The following is an 18,559-nucleotide window of genomic DNA, read 5'->3' on the forward strand; positions in this document are numbered from 1 at the left end:
CTTGATGGAGAGAAGAGCTTTCTTTATAATTAAGAGTTGTGCAAAAGTGGAATAGGATTCCCCAAGAGGTGTGGGTTTGCCTAGAACTGCAGGACTAGAAGACCATAGATTTATAGTGAACAATAATTCAAAGGTCATCCCTTTAATTTTGCAGATGAGGAAATCTAGCAGGGTCAAGTGACTTGCTTGAGATGACACAGGTAAGAAGTGCCTGAGACAGAATTGGATCTTGGATCACTTTACTACACTACAGGATGCATTCCCTCTTCCCCTCACTGAAGATCTTCCAAGAGAGTCTTTTTGATAACTCTAGATAAATTGAAGAGGAGAGTTTTGTTCATGTATAGGAAGGACTAGACAGCCTCTGAGGTTCCTTCCTACTCTATTGTCTATTGTCATGGTTTGATCCACAAGGAAGCCTAGAGGAACAGAAATTAAAATTCAGTTGCTTTTAGCCTGTGCATAGCTGTTAGCAGAATCTGAATCATTGTTCTATATTTGCTGAAGGGTGTATAAATGGAGGCCAGGAATATTTCCTGTACTTTGTCTCTTTTGCTATCATCCTCATTCCCTGTACTGTGTGTTTTTTTGTGAAAGTCACTCTGATGACCTCTCATTACCAGGAACATTTTTTGTTCTATGTAGTACACTTTGCTTTTGGAAATGGGTTTGCGCACATTTTAAACTAGTGGCTTAGCCTAGCTTTATGGTTGTTATTATGCCCATTTGATTGATTAAAAACACTGAGGCAAAGAGGTGTTGATTTATATGACCAAAGTTCCAAGATGGCAGCACTGTTTGAATACTTGGTGCTACCAGTCTCTGGGTCACACTTACCAATGAACCCTGTAGTGAGTGGACAGAAAAAGGCATTGGAGAAGAGTCAATCTGACTTTTTATCTCAACTAAAAGTTGCTTTGAAGCTTTTTCATTTAAATTAGATCCTGTTTTTAAAGAATTACAAACAAAAAAAAAAGAAGTCTTAGAGAAGTCCTCTTCCTAGCTCCTTTTTGACCACACCAAACCAAGGCAACATTTACTAAGCTAAGCCTGACTATGCATAACTACAAGCAAAAAGAAAGACAATCCTTTACTTCCTAATGATAGAAGGAGTTGAAAAGCTAGTGGGGGTTAAGGAGATTCCTTTTAGGGGGATTGGGGTTAAAGTCCATAAAATCAGACTCACAGATGAAAAAGGAATGGATCATGGCTAGCTTGGTCCCATCCTCAAAATGGAGATCCCAGAAGGAACTCATCAATGGGAGAAAGGGGCCAGCATGATGAAGAAATGATGCAAGGTGAGACAGTCTCAAGAGGTGAGGCACGTTTCAGAGTGAGAAGGCAACTGAGTCACAGTGGTTAAGTTTGGATAGTCACAAGTCTAGCCCAGAGGGGAACTGAAGCATGACTGGTTTGGACTTTTTCCTCAAACTGGAGATTCCAGAGGGTGTGGCATGATGGAGGGATGTTGCAGACTGAAAAGGTTCCAGAATTCTCTCTTCTTCTCTTCATATTCACATGGGAAGATTCCACATTTGTTTTCTCTAAGAAGACCTTCTAGAGATCTAGCTTAAAGTCTTCCTGCTGTAATCTGAACTCCTGTCATAATTTGTTCTTAGTTGCAATGGGGAAAACCTGAACATATTAATAGGGTTGTGAGATAGTGTAACTGGAAAAGATATTCAAAATCATCTAATCCTGCCCTCTCATTTTACAGAGAAGAAAACTGCATTTTGTTAGTTCTGCTTATTTAGGCTATCTTAATAAGCCTGAAGACTGGTATTGAATTCCTCAGCGGTCAATTTGACATCAGGAAGAAACACAAAACAAAACCTATCTTTCTACAGAAGTCCTTTTCCCTACATATTCTATTAATTGTGCTTTTTTCTGAACCCTCTGGATAAAGGAGATGTTGGATCAGAATGAACAGATAAAATCATAGAATTTCAGAGCTGAAAGGTAACAGATTATTGAATCCAGTTCTCTTCCCTTCTTCTCACTTCCATCCCCCCATTTAAAAAATGGAGATACTGTGACCCAAGAAGTTAACTTGCCCAAGGACACATAACTAGTTAATAGCCAAACTGGTAACACCCTCAACTGGTAAACATTTATTGAATCTACTTTTCTGCCTATAGAACTTTCTGCAGTAGAGGATTGTAACAATAGCTAGCATAGAGTAACAGTAGTCGACATATAGCATTTTGGGGTTTGTAAGGTGCTGTATATACATGACTTCATTTGAACCTAATGACAGCCCTGTGAGGTAAGTAGAATGGTGGTTATTATTATCACCATTTAATCAAGAAGGAAATTGAGCAATATATAAAATAATTTGCCTAAGGACACGCAACTAGTGAGTGACAGAGATGAACTTGCAAACCTGAGTCTTTTGTTTCTAAATCCAGTTCTTTTATGCAGCAGAGAAGAGGGGTCCTGTCCCAAGTACTCTATGCTTTAGTCAGTAGACTACCTGCCATCCACTACCCACATGTTGTGATTTCCTGCCTCTACATTTTTGATTTTTAACTCTGCCTGTTAAAATCCTACTTATATATTTTAAGACTCAGCTCAAATACTATTTCCTCAACAAAGTCTTCCCTGATTTCCCTTCTCAGGAATTATCCTCTGTCCTTCAGTAACCTCTACACAGAACTTTCTTTGTACCTTCTTTATATACTTTCTATATTTTGCATATTAGTTATTTGTATACCTTTCTAATCTCTTTAGATTATATGTTCTTTGAAGGGAGGACTCATGTCTCATTTATCTTTGTATCAGTTGAATAAATATATACTTAGCATGGTTAATAAAAATTATCATATATATTACACTGAAACCATTAATTTTTAAGGAATTAGAAGACAATAAATTATACTCAACACTGAAAAAAGACAAGAAAACAACTGAATAGAGGCATTTGTGTATTTTACAATGAACTAGAGAAATCATGATACATGTTAATTATTGTGATCCTGTAGATGCACGGAAGTCCCAGAAAATAGATCTATCTAGTTACTGTAATGCTAGATCTTACCATATCAGCCTTCATTGTCTGGCTGTAGGGAAATGGTGCTGATTTTCAGGTTGGAGGACACTATGATGCAGGAGATGGTGGGGAGGGGGTGCTAATTTCAACACAGATAATTACCACTGACGTTGCATAACAGGCAGTTGGACAGGCAGGAAGAAGGTGATGTTTAGGCTTCCACTGACATGAAACATCTATTCCCAAAGAATAATGCTGTGGAAATAGAATTAGAGAATTTCTGTTGGGGAAAACTAAATGCCTGAGCTTTTTCTAACAGGTTCAAAAATAACTCCAAAGGGAGCTCCCCTTAGCTCATTGCTAATATAGGCACATGGGCAGTCTTGATTCTTTGTTGCTTGTCTCCTATTTCTTCCTCTTTCTCTTATGAGATATTTTTTCTTCCTCCCAAAATATTCTTTGATACCTGGCTCAGTTCTGTATCTTTGAAAGGCTAAACCTATTCTTTCTGTTGCATGCTCTTTCTCACATGTTTGTTTCTCAATCTTCTCCTTCAAACTAATCATGCCTATTGTTGTTTTGTATATCCACCATAAAAAGGCTTGGTATAAGGAGGTTCTGTACCTCATAGATCCTCATTACTCAACACACTACCTTGTAAATAAACCCTATATAATATTGTTAAGAAGCAGCTGAAAGATGCATTGGATGGAGTACCAGATTTGGAGTTAGGAAGACCTGAATTCAAAAGCAGCCTTAGTTACTAGCTGTGTGACCCTGGGAAAGTCATGTAGCCTCACTCAGCAGCATTTTCCTCATTTGTTAAACAGGGGTAATAATATTACCTCTCTCTGAGGGTTGTTGTGAGGTACTTTACACACATACCTCAAAATGCTATATAAATACTAGCTTGGTCTAGTCATCCAACTGACTTTAGTTTCCCTTACAGAATTATGGGACTGGACTAGATGATCCTCAAGTTCCCTTTAGGTTCTAAGAATTTCTGACTCCAAATGGACTAGAGAATTTAGGGAAGGCTTCATGGAGGAGATAAGACTTGAGGGGGACCTTGAAGGATGGGCAGATTTGGAAGAAGAAGAAAGGGAAGTACATTTTGGTGGAGAAAACAGCATTTGCAAAAAGCTTGGAGTTAGGAATGAACATTAGAGTGAAGCAGAAAGGGAATTATGAAGAGTGATACATTTGAAGACAAGAAGCCTTGGGCATGAGTTTGGACTATGCTAACTAATTAGTTATGGCTAATTCCTTATATGAACAGGTTGAACTTGATGAAAGTTTTGAGACTCTCTCTTAACTACAGCTTTCTCTATCCCTTCTCATTAAGGGTAAATTCTTCACATGCCTAAAATTATGAGGTTCTATGTCTTTAGGGTACAGTTAGGTGGCCAACCAAGCTGGAACAAAAGACTCCCAGTGGATAGTAGAAAAAAGCCTGGGGAGATAGATTAGGGTTAGGCTAAAGAGGACCTTAGGATTTGGAATGTTGTAATGGGAATCCATTTTAGGTCATTGAGTAAGAGTATTCTTTATAAAGATAAACCTGGTTGCAATGTGCCAAATGACCTGGAGGTAGAATGACTTTAGGAAGAGAGGTCTGTTAAGATATTACTGCTCAAGTCTAAGACTGGTATCAAGAGGGCTGGTCTAGGACAGTAGCAGCAGGAATTGAAAGAAATAGCTGGTTCTGAGAAGTGGTATACTGGTGTTTAACAATTGGTTTCTGAAAAAATATATACACATGGTAAGCTTTTAAGCTTCATCTGTATTGTTAACTTTATCACTTTAAATCTAGATAATAAAGAGAACAATAAATCAAGATCTGATTTATGACATTTGCTATTTCTGAGATGTAAATGCTCACACTAAAAATTTAGCAATCATCTCTCACAGATTGGTTTCAACTGGCTTTGATTTGAGATATACAACCTTGGACATTTCAACTGAGACACTATGAGGATTCAAGTCATTAGTGGTGTCATGGAATTTTGGTTCCAAATTAGTAAGGACTTGAAGTGGATACTCTGAGGATCTTTGATAATTGTTTTTCCTCCATCTCTTCGCATTCTGGTCATCTCTTCAAAGCTTGTAAGGATAATAGCGCATTTTTTTCTCATTACTTTTTACAATCCTTTATCACGATGTTAGATTCCCATGGCAAAAGTGGACTTCCTTCCAAAGAGGATCGGCAGCTAAATTCCTTAGGCTTAAATATCAGTGCATTTCTTTGAGAACATTTATTTCACTGTGCCCAATGAAAAAAATAAAACATGTGGGGTGTGTGTGTGTGTGTGTGTGTGTGTGTGTGTGTGTGTGTACCATGATAACACTGCAATAAAGCAAAATAGCTGTTGGTTCCACCATGCAAATAGTCCTCCCACTCACCCTTGCCTAGAAGGCAAGGCATAAACATGAATTTCAGTTTGAAGCAATAAGTGAATTTCTACTGTGTATTAATGATCAAAAACATTTAAACAGCCTTTCATCTTTCCATGCTTCCATACCATTAGTTTTAGGTGATTATAATGATGAAAATATTTCCAATCTGCTCTGTTTTCAAAGGGTTTATAATGTTTTTCTTATTCCTCCTAATACCTCCGCCTCTCTCTTTGTGCATGTGATAACACCTATCACAATGATAACACAAATCCTTTAAACATGATTTATCAAATAATATTAAGCAAATACAATTAATTAAACTTGATTTACAACTAATTAAATTTAAATAAGTGGAATTTATTTCATAAATGCTGAAGCTTTCTATCCATTTCCTCTAAGTATCATTCTGAATTTCTTGTCCATTTATTATTTCTATTCACATTGCTTATATCATCATCAGTGTTTACTTAATTCTTCTAGATTGCTTTTTAAAATTTGTTTTAAATTATTTCAGAAAGGTCTTTCCATATTTATATTCATCATGCTTACCAATCCAAATTCCATTATAATATTTCATTACATTAATGTTCTATAATTTACTTAACTACTTCTCTGCTGATGAACATTTAGTTTGGTTCAATTTATTTCCTAGAAATCATAGATTTAGAAATGGAAGGGAGCTTAGAGGGCATTGGCCTCAATGTCCTCATATTTCAAATGAGGAAACTGAGGCCCAAAGAGTTTAAATGATGTGCCTTATAAGAACTAACTCATGGTATATGTCTGCTCCCAATAGGAATCTGAGGAAAGATCTGAACTCATGTCTTCCTGATCCCATGTCCAAGGATCCACTTACTACATCATGTTCCTTCTCTTTGCATTTGTAATAAATAATTCTGCTATGAAAATATTTGAATAGCTAGATTTTCTTTGGGTTTGTTTTTGGTAACACATTCAGAGTACATTCCCAACAATGGAATTAATGGGTCAAAGGGGATGATTATTTTGATATAGCAAACATTTAAATGGCAACAAATATTTATTTTTTGTTTTTGAACTAGATCCTTATTATAACACACTGGCAAAGTAGGACCAGATGATAAACTCAGTCTTCCAGGAAGGAAACCAGAAGTATTGAGTTTCCGCAAGACAATCTACCCATTGAAGCTGGTGACCTCCTGGAGGTCATGGATAACAAAGCAAGGGAATTTGGATGAAGGTCCTAAGGTAAGAGGCAATGTGGCATAATGAATAGACCCAGTGGTCTGGAATCTGAGAACCTGAGTTCAAATCTTACCTCTGATTTTATTGCTTGTGTGACTTTGGACTTGTCCCTTAATTCCCTCATCTATAAAATGAGGGAGTTTGATGGGATTGCCTTTGGATTTCTCCTCTATCTTAGATCTATCATCCTTTGGACAACTTTTTTAATTCAGTCCATGGGGTGTCTTTTCCATCTTCTGTCAACCAAGCAATCAACCAGCATTTACTGAATCTGTACTCTTTGCCTAACATGCACCACATATCCCTATTTTGTGAATCTCATTATTCTGTTACTTAAGACATTTGTTGTCTTTTATGAGTTTTCAGACAGAAACAGCAATGCTAACAGAATAAAAATCATACTCCTGCTTCTCTTTCATTCTACCAGGTAATTAGGAGAAGTATATTTAGTGGGAAATAGACAGGCATGCTGTGGACAGCTTTCCTGAGTTCAGATCAGAAGGGAAGTGGGTACTGGCCCAGAGAGGGATCTTTCAGTCTAATTTCAAATTCTCCTAACTCACCTAGCTAAATTAGCCCCTTCCAGGTTCCTGCAGTCCTGAATTTATCCAAGGTGGAAAGCTTTCTTAGAAACAACTTGTTGAAATGCCTGTTTTAGGTCAACAGTTTGATAAGAGATTTTGTCTCTCCATTTAAGGGATGGGACATTCACAAATTGGGCACAATTTCAAGATGGTGGAAAATAAAAGACAAATGTGAAGACATCAGCAACCACCTATTCTACATAAAATCATTGTAAGAATGGTTTTATCTGATTTTTAAAAATGAGAAGAGAGCACACAGATTTTCATTGAGAGTTTTCTATGGCAAACCACATCTTTGTAGCTCAAGTGCTCAACTCTTTACCAATATGTATATAGAACACAAGATTCTACCATTTATCTTTTGTAAGCATGCACAAAATTGATTCCATAGACTAGAGCAAAGTATTACCTTATGGATTTTCCCAAACTAAGGTACTTACTGTGCCTCTTTTAACATGTTGTGCAAGATACCTTAACAGATACAAGTAAAGATAATTTAATTCAATAATGCTCTGAATATTATCATCAATAAATACCTAAGACTGTGAGACAGGTACTCTCCAAAGAGCTTAGCCATTGCTAAAGGGAATGTACTGAGTCCAATCCAAATAGGAGAGGGATTTTTTATTATGGTGAGATTCCCACAATGTTCCTGTTTGTGGATAATAATTTGCTGATTGGTTTAGTCCCTAGAAAGCCACAGAATCTCTGTCAATATCTGTAGTCATTCAAAAACGAGTGTAGCAAGATACACTAAAGAAAGGTGAAAACTGTGGAGACTTCAATATATTGTTCAATGAGAAAAATTATTGCACAATGTCATTAGCCTCTCAGAAGGCACTGAAGATGAATGGTGAGTTACGCACAGAATTAAACAGAACAGCCTGGATGGAATTTGGAAGATTAGGTAATGTTTTCTTTTTTTTTTTTTTTTTTTTTTATTAATTTTTTTATTTTTTAAATGTTTAACAATCATTGCCATACAATTGCGATTTTATCCCTCCCCACCCACCCCCCACTACCTCCCTCCCTCCCCACGACTGCATACAATTCTGTATAGATTCTACATATACTTTCCTATTGAGTATATTTTCACTATAGTCATGCTATGTAGTCAGACTAAGATAAATGAAAGAATCCGTATAACAAATCAGAACATGATACACAAACAGATACATATACACAAACATGATCTGCTACATTATGTGAGTGACTTCCATATTTCTCTCTCTGAGTGTGGAAGGCATTTTGCCTTGAGGTCCACCATTGGGATTTTTTTTTTTTTCAGAAGTTCTTGTGTTATTACAAAAATCTAAGTCTACCAGAAAAAACTCTCACACACTGTGGTTGTTGCTGTGCATAAAGTTCTCCTGGTTCTGCTCCTTTCACTCAGCATCAGGTCATATAAGTCCTTCCAGGCCTCTCTGAAGTCTTCTTGTTCATCATTTCTTATGGCACAATAGTACTCCATTACATTCATATACCATAATTTATTCAGCCATTCCCCAATTGATGGACATCCCCTTGACTTCCAGTTTTTGGCAACTACATAGAGTGCTGCTATAAATATTTTTGTACATGTGGGACCCTTTCCCATTTTTATGATCTCTTGGGGATATAGTCCTAGTAGCGATATTGCTGGGTCAAAGGGTATGCACATTTTTGTAGCCCTTTGGGCATAGTTCCAAATTGCTCTCCAGAATGGTTGGATGCGCTCACAGCTCCACCAACAATGAATTAGTGTTCCAACTCTCCCACATCCTCTCCAGCATTTATCATTTTCTTGTTCTGTCATGTTTGCCAATCTTATAGGTGTGATGTGGTACCTCAGAGTTGTTTTGATTTGCATCTCTCTAACCAATAGTGATTTAGAGCATTTTTTCATATGATTATAGATAGCTTTAATTTCTTCCTCTGAAAATTGCCTGTTCATATCCTTTGACCATTTATCAATTGGGGAATGACTTGTATGATTATACATTTGGGTCAGTTCTCTATATATTCTAGAAATGAGGCCTTTATCCCCGAGCTTAGCTGTAAAAATTTTTTCCCAATTTACTACATCCCTCCGGATTTTGGTTGCATTGGGTTTGGTTGTGCAAAAACTTCTCAGTTTAATGTACTCAAAGTTATCCATTTTGCATTTCATAATGCATTCTATCTCTCCTTTAGTAAAGAATTCTTCCCTTCTCCATAGATCTGATAAATACACTATTCCTTGCTTCTCCAGTTTATTCATGGTATCAATCTTTATACCTAAATCATGTACCCATTTGGACTTTATTCTTGTGTACGGTGTCAGGTATGGGTCTATGCCTAATTTCCGCCACACTGTTATCCAGTTTTCCCAGCAATTTTTGTCAAACAATGAGTTCTTATCCCAGAAGCTGGGGTCCTTGGGTTTATCAAACAGAAGGTTGCTATATTCCTTGCCTACTGCATCTTGAGTGCCAAGTCTATTCCACTTGTCTACCTCTCTGTTTCTTAGCCAATACCAAGTGGTTTTGATAATTGCTGCTTTATAGTACAGTTTAAGGTCTGGTAGCGCTAGGCCACCTTCCCAAGCATTTCTTTTCATTAGTCCCTTTGATATTCTGGACCTTTTGTTTTTCCAAATGAATTTTGATATTATTTTATCCAGCTCTAGAAAGTAATTGTCTGATAGTTTAATTGGTATGGCACTAAATAAGTATATTAATTTGGGTAGAATTGTCATTTTTATTATATTAGCACGGCCTACCCATGAGCAACTAATGTTTTTCCACTTACTTAAATCTGAGTTTATTTGTGCAAAAAGTGTCTTGTAATTGTGTTCATATAGTCCCTGGGTTTGTTTTGGCAGGTAGACTCCTAAGTATTTTATACTGTCTACCCTAACTTTAAATGGGATTTCTCTTTCTATCTCTTGCTGTTGAACTTTGTTGCTAATATATAGGAATGCAGAGGATTTGTGTGGGTTTATTTTGTACCCTGCAACTTTGCCAAACTTGTTTATTAATTCAAGTAATTTTTTACTTGAATCTCTGGGATTCTCTAGGTAAATCATCATATCATCTGCAAAGAGTGATAACTTAGTTTCTTCTTTGGCTATTCTAATTCCTTGAATATCTTTATCTTGTCTAATTGCTACAGCTAACATTTCTAGTACCATATTGAATAATAGTGGTGATAATGGACAACCTTGTTTCACCCCTGATCTTATTGGGAATGCATCTAGCTTATCCCCATTGCATATAATGCTTGCTGAAGGTTTTAGATAGATACTGCTTATTATTTTATGGAAAGTTCCCTTTATTCCTACGTTCTCCAATGTTTTTAGTAGGAATGGATGTTGTATTTTGTCAAAAGCTTTTTCTGCATCTATTGAGATAATCATGTGGTTTTTGTTAGCTTTGTTGTTGATGTGGTCGATAATGCTAATAGTTTTCCTAATATTGAACCAGCCCTGTAGTCCTGGTATGAATCCTACCTGATCATAATGTATTAATCTCGTGATAAGATGCTGTATTCGTTTTGCTAAAATCTTATTTAAAATTTTTGCATCTATATTCATTAGGGAAATTGGTCTATAATTTTCTTTCTCTGTTTTGTCTCTTCCTGGTTTGGGTATCAAAACCATATTTGTATCATAGAAAGAATTTGGGAGGACTCCTTCTTCCCCAATTTTCAAGAATAGTGTATGTAGTATTGGAATTAACTGTTCTTTAAATGTTTGATAGAATTCACTTGTGAATCCATCTGGCCCTGGAGATTTTTTCCTAGGGAGTTCATTGATGGCTTGCTCAATTTCTTTTTCTGAGATGGGGTTGTTTAAGTATTCAGCTTCCTCTTCTGTTAATCTGGGCAATTTGTATTTTTTAAAATATTCATCCATCTCGTTTAGATTATCGAATTTGTGGGCATAAAGTTGGGCAAAGTAGTTTCTAATTATTGTTTTAATTTCCTCCTCATTGGAGGTGAGTTCACCCCTTTCATTTTTAATGTTAGTAATTTGGTTTTCTTCTTTCTTTTTTTTGATCAGATTAACCAAAGGTTTATCAATTTTATTAGTTTTTTCATAAAACCAACTATTGGTTTTATTTATTAATTCAATAGTTTTCTTTATTTCAATTTTATTAATCTCTCCTTTGGTTTTCAGTATTTCTAATTTGGTATTTACTTGGGGATTTTCAATTTGTTCTTTTTCTAGCTTTTTCAACTGCAAGCCTAAGTCATTGATCTCCTCTTTCTCTATTTTATTTATGTAAGCATTCAGAGATATAAAACTTCCCCTAATAACCGCTTTTGCAGTGTCCCATAAGTTTTGGTACGTTGTCTCACTATTGTCATTCTCTTGAATGAAGTTGTTGATTGTTTCTATGATTTCTTCTTTAACCCAATCCTTCTTTAGAATTAGATTATTTAGTTTCCAATTGATTTTTGGTTTCTCTTTCCATGGCCTTTTATTACATGTAATTTTTAATGCATTATGATCTGAAAAGGATGCATTGATTATCTCTACCTTTCTGCACTGGATTGTGAGATTTTTATGTCCTAGTACATGGTCAATTTTTGTAAATGTTCCATGTACCGCTGAGAAAAAGGTATATTCCTTTCTATTCCCATTTAATTTTCTCCAAAGATCTATCATATCTACCTTATCCAGAGTTTTATTTACCTCCTTAACCTCTTTCTTGTTTATTTTAAGGTTGGATTTATCTAGTTCAGAGAGGGGGAGGTTGAGGTCCCCCACTAGTATAGTTTTGCTATCAATTTCTTCCTTCAACTCCCCCAACCTCTCCTCTAAGAATCTGGATGCTATACCACTTGGAGCATACATGTTTAGTAATGATATTGCTTCATTGTCTATGGTGCCTTTTAGTAGGATATAGTTTCCATCCTTATCCCTTTTGATTAGATCTATTTCTGCTTTTGCTTTGTCTGAGATTAGGATTGCTACTCCTGCCTTTCTTACATGAGCTGAAGCACAATATATTCTGCTCCATCCTTTGACCTTTATCCTATGTGTATCCCCCCGTTTCAAATGTGTTTCTTGTAAGCAGCATATTGTTGGATTATGGCTTTTAATCCATTCTGCTATCCGTCTCCGTTTTATGGGAGAGTTCATCCCATTCACATTCACAGTTATGATTACAATCTGTGTATTTCCCTCCACCCTCTTTCCCACCATTTGTGCTTTTAACTCTCCCGTCTCCCTTCCCCTCCTCAATAGTATTCACTTTTCTCCCCCTCCTCCTGCAGCCTTCCCCTCCTTCTTTTAGCCCCCCTCCCTTTTAGTCCCCTTTACTCTTATTGCTTCTTTCCTCCCTTTTAGCCACCCTCCCCTTTCTTCCCCCTTCCCCTCCTACTACCTATAGAGCTAGTTAGGATTATCTGCTTAAGGTTATTGTTCCCTCCTTTGAACAAATCAGATGAGAGTACCTCTCAAACAATGCTCATCTCCCTCCCCTCCTTCCCTCTACTATGGTTTTGTACTTCTTCCTGTGATATAATTTGCCATTTTCTGCTTCCCCCTTTCCACACCTCCTATTACATTCCCTTCTCATACTTAAATCATATTTTTGCCATGACATCATTTACTTTATGCCCGTTCCCTCTACATATATCCCTTTTATCATAATAGCTGCACAGTTCTCAAGATTAACAGGTATCATCTTCCCTTAAAGGGAGGTAAACAGATTGCCCTAATTGAGTTGCAAGTTTTTGTTTTTTCCCCTCTGTTTACCTTTTTATGATTCTCTGGAGACCTGCATTTGAAGATCAAATTGTCTATTGAGTTCTGGTGTTTTGGTCAGGAAGCTCTGGAAATCCCTTATTTCGTTGAATGACTTTCTCCTTGCCTGAAATGTTATGCTGAACTTTGCTGGGTAGTTGATCCTCGGTTGGAGTCCCAACTCCTTTGCCTTACGGAATATTGGGTTCCAATTCTTTCGATCTTTTAATGTAGAAGCTGCAAGGTCCTGTGTGATCCTAACTGTGTGACCTTGATATTTAAATTGTTTCTTTCTGGCTGCTTGTAGTATTTTCTCCTTCACTTGATAGCTCTGGAATTTGGCAACTATATTTCTTGGGGTTTTGAGTTTGGGATCCCTTTCCGGTGGGGAACGGTGGATTCTTTCGATGACTATTTTGCCCTCTGAGTCTAGTACTTCTGGGCAGTTTTCCTTGATGATTTCCTGGAAGATATTGTCCAGACTCTTTTCTTCATCATGGGTTTCTGGCAGGCCAATAATTCTTAGATTTTCTCTCCTGGATCTATTTTCCAGGTCAGTTGTTTTTCCAATTAAATATTTTAGATTTTCTTCTATCTTTTCATTCTTTAGATTTTGTTTGACTGATTCTTGTTGCCTCATTGAGTCATTAGTTTCTACTTGCCCAATTCTAATCTTGATCGTATTGTTTTCTTCAGTTAGCTTTCGCATCTCCTTTTCCATCTGGCCAATTTTTCCCTTTAAGGAGCTATTTTCTCCATTTAATTTTTGTACTTCTTTTTCCATTCGACCAATTTTCCCAGTTAGGTTTTGGGTTTCCTTTTCCATCTGATCAATTTTCCCTATTAGGTTTTGAGTTTCCTTTTCCGTTTGATTAACTCTTCCTTTTAGGGAATTATTCTCTCCAGTTAATTTTTGAACTTCCTTTTCCATTTCTTCAATTTTCTTTTTCAGATTGATGTTCTCATCAGTGAATTCTTTTTTTATGGTTTTAAAATCATTGGCCAGTTTTTCTTTTATATCCTTCTTCAGACGTTCCAGGTAATCTAGTTGTGCTTGCGAGAAATTCATAGTCCCATCTGAGGTTTCAGATGGAAGTACAGTCTCAGCTCTGACCTCTTTGGTGTTTGTGTTTTGGTCCTTATCCCCATAGAAAGATTCTATGGTTTTTTCACTTTTCGTCTGCTTTTTCCGATTCATGATGTTGGCTGAGTGTTGTAGCTTTTGGTTCTTTCAGTCAGAAGGTACAGATCTTCAAGTTGAGTTGATGTTTGTCTAGGCTAAAAGCAGGCTTTTTTTTTTTTTTGTTGTTGTTGTTGTTGTTGTTTCCCAGATCAACCCTGGGTTTAGCTTGATAGGTGTGTGGGAGGTGTGGTCTGGTCTCAGGATATCTCCTCAGCTGGCCTGAGGCAAAGGCAAGGTCCGGGGGATGGTGATCCCAGCTTCCCTATTGTCTTCCCTTTTCCCCTGGAGGGCTGGGGCACGCCTAGAGGCTAATGCGTGTTCCCGCCCCTCCTGGGGCTCGTCTCCCGGGCTGAGGCTTGCTTGGGTCTCAGTGCGAATTTTTCTCTGCCCTGGGTCGTCTGTCCCTCCAGACAGCCTCCACCACGGTAGGAAGAATCCCCCTTTGCCACCTCTCCAGCCTCTGGTGTTATGAGACCACCCGCCCCCTTCTGCTGCTCCCACTGATCCAGGATCAATCTGGGGAAGAATTTTATGGTTCCCTCACGGTCATCGGGGGGGGAGGGGAGAGCACTTACTGATCACTCCGGCATCCCAGCTTCTGGATGTTCAAGTAGTGACCCACTGAAGTCCCGTCTTTAGGCTGAAGATTTCAAAGGCTGTTGCGCTGATATCGTTGGCTCGGCCTGGCTTATCTCCTGCTCCGCTGGTCTCGCCCACCACTCTCGGGCCCCTCGGGTCGCCTCCGCCCTGCCGCGCCGACCGTGCTGCGCTGTGCGCCGGGGTCTTACCCCCGCGGAACAGATCCCTCCCGTGGACCTTCCAGTCCAGCCTGGGCTCCGAATCTGTCAAAGTCCGTCTCCCACTGGATTCTACACCTCCAAAGTCTGGTCAGACTCTCCCCCCAGATATATCCAGAGGAGTTTTTCCAGGAGCTTAGGTGAGTCGTTGCTTTCACTCCGCCATCTTGGCTCCGCCTATCGGTAATGTTTTCAATGATATCAAGCTGCTCTTTGTTGAAAAAGCTCAGTTTTGTTGCATCAGTATTCTCCCAGGGATGCTGTATGACTATGGATAACAACATGATCTCATAAGAATAAATGTTGCAGATGATGATCCAAAGGATAACGGAAAGATAACAGATCTAGTGAAGATGGGTCACAGTGTGTTGTTTGCCTCTGGGGAGGAGGGAATTTATATGTAAAAGATGGTATAAAAATTTTAGTCAAGGACATGTTGATTAGAAACAGAATAGGTGCAGTCATCTAGTAAGAGTGAGAGATTACCAGGACAGGTAGGTGGTGCAGGGGATCAAATATTGGAATAAGAGTTGGGAAGACCTGAGTTCAAGTCCTGCCTAAGACTCTGAGCAGCTGTGTAACCTTGGGCACACTATTTAACCTCTCTCAATCTATTTACGCATCTATAAAATGGATGTAATGGCATCTTCCTCATGAGGTTATTGTGAGAATCAAATGATTAATATAGGTAAAGTGTTTTGTAAGCCTAAAATGATAATATATGTGCTGGTTATTATTTTTATCATTAATATCATCAGTATCGATAGCCAGTTAGTGCAATACCCTAGTGATATTAAAATAATATTAAAAAATAAGAGAATAAGGGAAATATCTACACCATGCGACATGGAAGATTGATGGAGAAAAGCAGATGAGGGTTGCACTGAATGTCTGAAGGTATAATGGGCTTACTTGAGGGGTGATGAGTTCCTCCTCCTTGGAGGTCTTCAAGCAGAAGTCATATGGCCATTTGTTGAGCATATAATAGTAAAGATTCATTTCATGTATTGATAAGAACATATAGATACTGAGGTCCTTTCCAATTCTCAAATTCTGTGACTATGATTTTGCAAGATGATTTGGAAGACTGTGAGCTTCACCAGTGAAGTTAAAGCATACATATTCTTGAGATCACTGATCCATAGAAATATTGCAGAAATGTTCTAAAAAGTACTTTTAACATTTCTAGAAGGTTTTTGAGATAGACACGAATATGTATTTAATTTCAATTTTGTGTTTGCATTTTTCCACTTTCTTAAAGAGATACGTGTGTGTACACATTTAAAGTTTTTTAGAGAAAGGGCACTAAGGTGGGAACATATTTCTTAGAAACCTAAAGTCCTAGGTCTTTCTTTGATGGTGGGTCTTAAAGGACTGAACCTGAAGGGGATTTGGGACAGGAAGTCTTTTTTAGAGATTACAATGTCCTTGTACTATTTATAATAGAATAAAAACGGTAAAGAGCTGTTGAAACCAAAAATAAGTGAGGAGGTGGTAACTTCCTTCAGAGAGAACAACTTAAAAGGCTTTGGAAAATAATATTAAAATATGAAAAAAATAAAGCAGATGTGATTACTATTGTATTTCAGTCATTTTTGAAAAGTTATGCAAAACAGAAAAGACGCTATGGGACTGGAGATGGGAAAAGTCATGATTTTCAGAAGAAAAAAGATGGTGGATTCTTCAGTCTATAAGTATTGACTTTGATTCCTCTTAAATTTGAGAATAGTTTATGACAGGAAAGAAAGTAGTGATCACTGAGAAATAGAATGACTTCATTACCCAGGGGATCTTTGAGATTTCTTCCAATTCTGAAATTTTGTGATTCTGTCAAATTTGTGTCATTTTATTTTTTTCCATAGATTTATTAGACTACTAGGTCTAGTGATTATCCATCTTGTATATTATAGACACTTCTTTAAAGTATTCAACAAGTCCTCGTATGCTATCCTTGTGGATAAGATGGACAAATGAAGATGAAGTAATAGTATAGCTAGGCAGGCTTAGGACTGATTGAATGAGTAAATGCAAAGAATCGTCCTTACTGGATCAATGTAAAGTAGGAAAGAGGTCTCTAGTGAAATATGCCAGATATCTTTCCTCAGCCAAGGAAGTCTTCAAGTGGATGTTGGAATGTTATTTACTAGGGGTTATCTAGAGATGATTTCTATTTTTAGGCAATTAGGTAGAGCAGTGGATAGAATGCTGGCCTGGAATCAAGAATATAATTATGTATGCATATATATACACAAATTACACACACGTATATATATACACACACACACACACATTACATATTTATGTATATATGTATATGTGTATGTGTGTGTGTGTGTATATATATATATATATATATATTTTAAATGAGAAAAAAGAGAGGGCCCAGAGTCTTGAGATAAATCTATGTATAGAAGGTGGGACTGAATGATGATTTATAAAAGGAAGTGGTAGAAGGAAGGAGAATGAACATTTATAAAATATCTAATATGTGCCAGGTACTGTGGTAAGCACTTTACAAATATCTTCTCATTTGATCCCCACAACCCTGAGAAATAGATGCTATTATAATGCCCATTTTACACTCAAGGAGATTTGGGTAGACAGAAGTTAAGTGACTTGCCTAGGACTGCACAATTAGTAGTTTTCTGAGGCTGGATTTGGTTCTTCCTAAATCCAGGTCCAGGCAACTAGGTGGCACAGTGGATAGTGTGCTGGGTCTGGAGTCAGGAAGACCTGAGTTCAGATCTGGCCTCAGACACTTACATGCTGTATGATCCTGGGCAAGTCACTTTACCTTGTTTGCCTCAGTTTCCTCATCTATAAAATGACTTGGAGAAGGAATTGGCACATCACCCTAGTACCTTTGCCAAGAGAACTCCAAATGGGGTAACAATGAGTCAGACACGACTAAACAACAATAAATCCAGGTTCAGCGCTCTATCCATTACACTACCTCGTTGTCCAGAAGAAGAGTTAGGAAGACAACCAAGAAAATCATAGAGGAGATAGTATTCAGGAGGAGAGTGGTCAGCAGTGTCAAATGCTGTAGAGAGGTCAAGAAAAATGAAGGCTGGAAGATGGCCCTTAGTTTTACCAGCTTAGAAACCTTTGGAAATTTTGGACAAACGGTAAGTTTGGAAACCAGGTTGCATGAAGTTGAGAGATATGTGAGGAGAAGTAGACATAAGTATTGACAAATTTTTCCAGGAATTTGGCTTTAAAACAGAAGAGAGATGAAGAATGATTGCTTGAGACATTGGTAGGATCCAGTGAGAATTTTTTAAATAATGGAGTAAACTAGGGCATATTTGCGTAAGGCAGAGAAGGCATCAGTAGATGGAAAGAGATAAGATTAAAGGGAGGAGATGATTGTGCATGTGTAAACAATCTACTTTAAGAAGCAAAAGGAGATGGAATTGAGATAGCGTGTAGAGGAATCAGCTTTGGCAAAGAGAAGGGCTACCTCTTTATCAGAGATTGTAGTAAAGAGGGAGAGAGCAAGGGATGATGTCAATTTTGAGATGTGGAGAAGGTAGGAAGAGAGAGTTCAGATGGAATGGCCTCTAAGTTTGCTCTACTCCGCCATGGTTAGAACTTATCAAAAATAGAGATCAAAAACCTGTGTCCCCAAGGCCACATATGGCCCTCTAGGTTCTCAAGCGCAGCCCTGAC

At 37.6% G+C, this 18,559-nt stretch overlaps 1 long non-coding RNA gene across 1 annotated transcript in view; it reads left to right on the forward strand.

Annotated features, from left to right (window-relative positions):
- LOC140512931 (uncharacterized) overlaps positions 1–18,559 on the forward strand; it is a 330,770-nt gene that overhangs the window by 265,399 nt on the left and 46,812 nt on the right. The window contains exon 3 of the long non-coding RNA XR_011969989.1: positions 6,448–6,613. This is a non-coding gene — a long non-coding RNA (uncharacterized lncRNA). The remainder of the gene's footprint in view (positions 1–6,447; positions 6,614–18,559) is intronic.

Source organism: Notamacropus eugenii, chromosome 1 (genome assembly GCF_028372415.1).
Source record: "Notamacropus eugenii isolate mMacEug1 chromosome 1, mMacEug1.pri_v2, whole genome shotgun sequence".
NCBI classification, from domain to species: Eukaryota; Metazoa; Chordata; class Mammalia; order Diprotodontia; family Macropodidae; genus Notamacropus; species Notamacropus eugenii.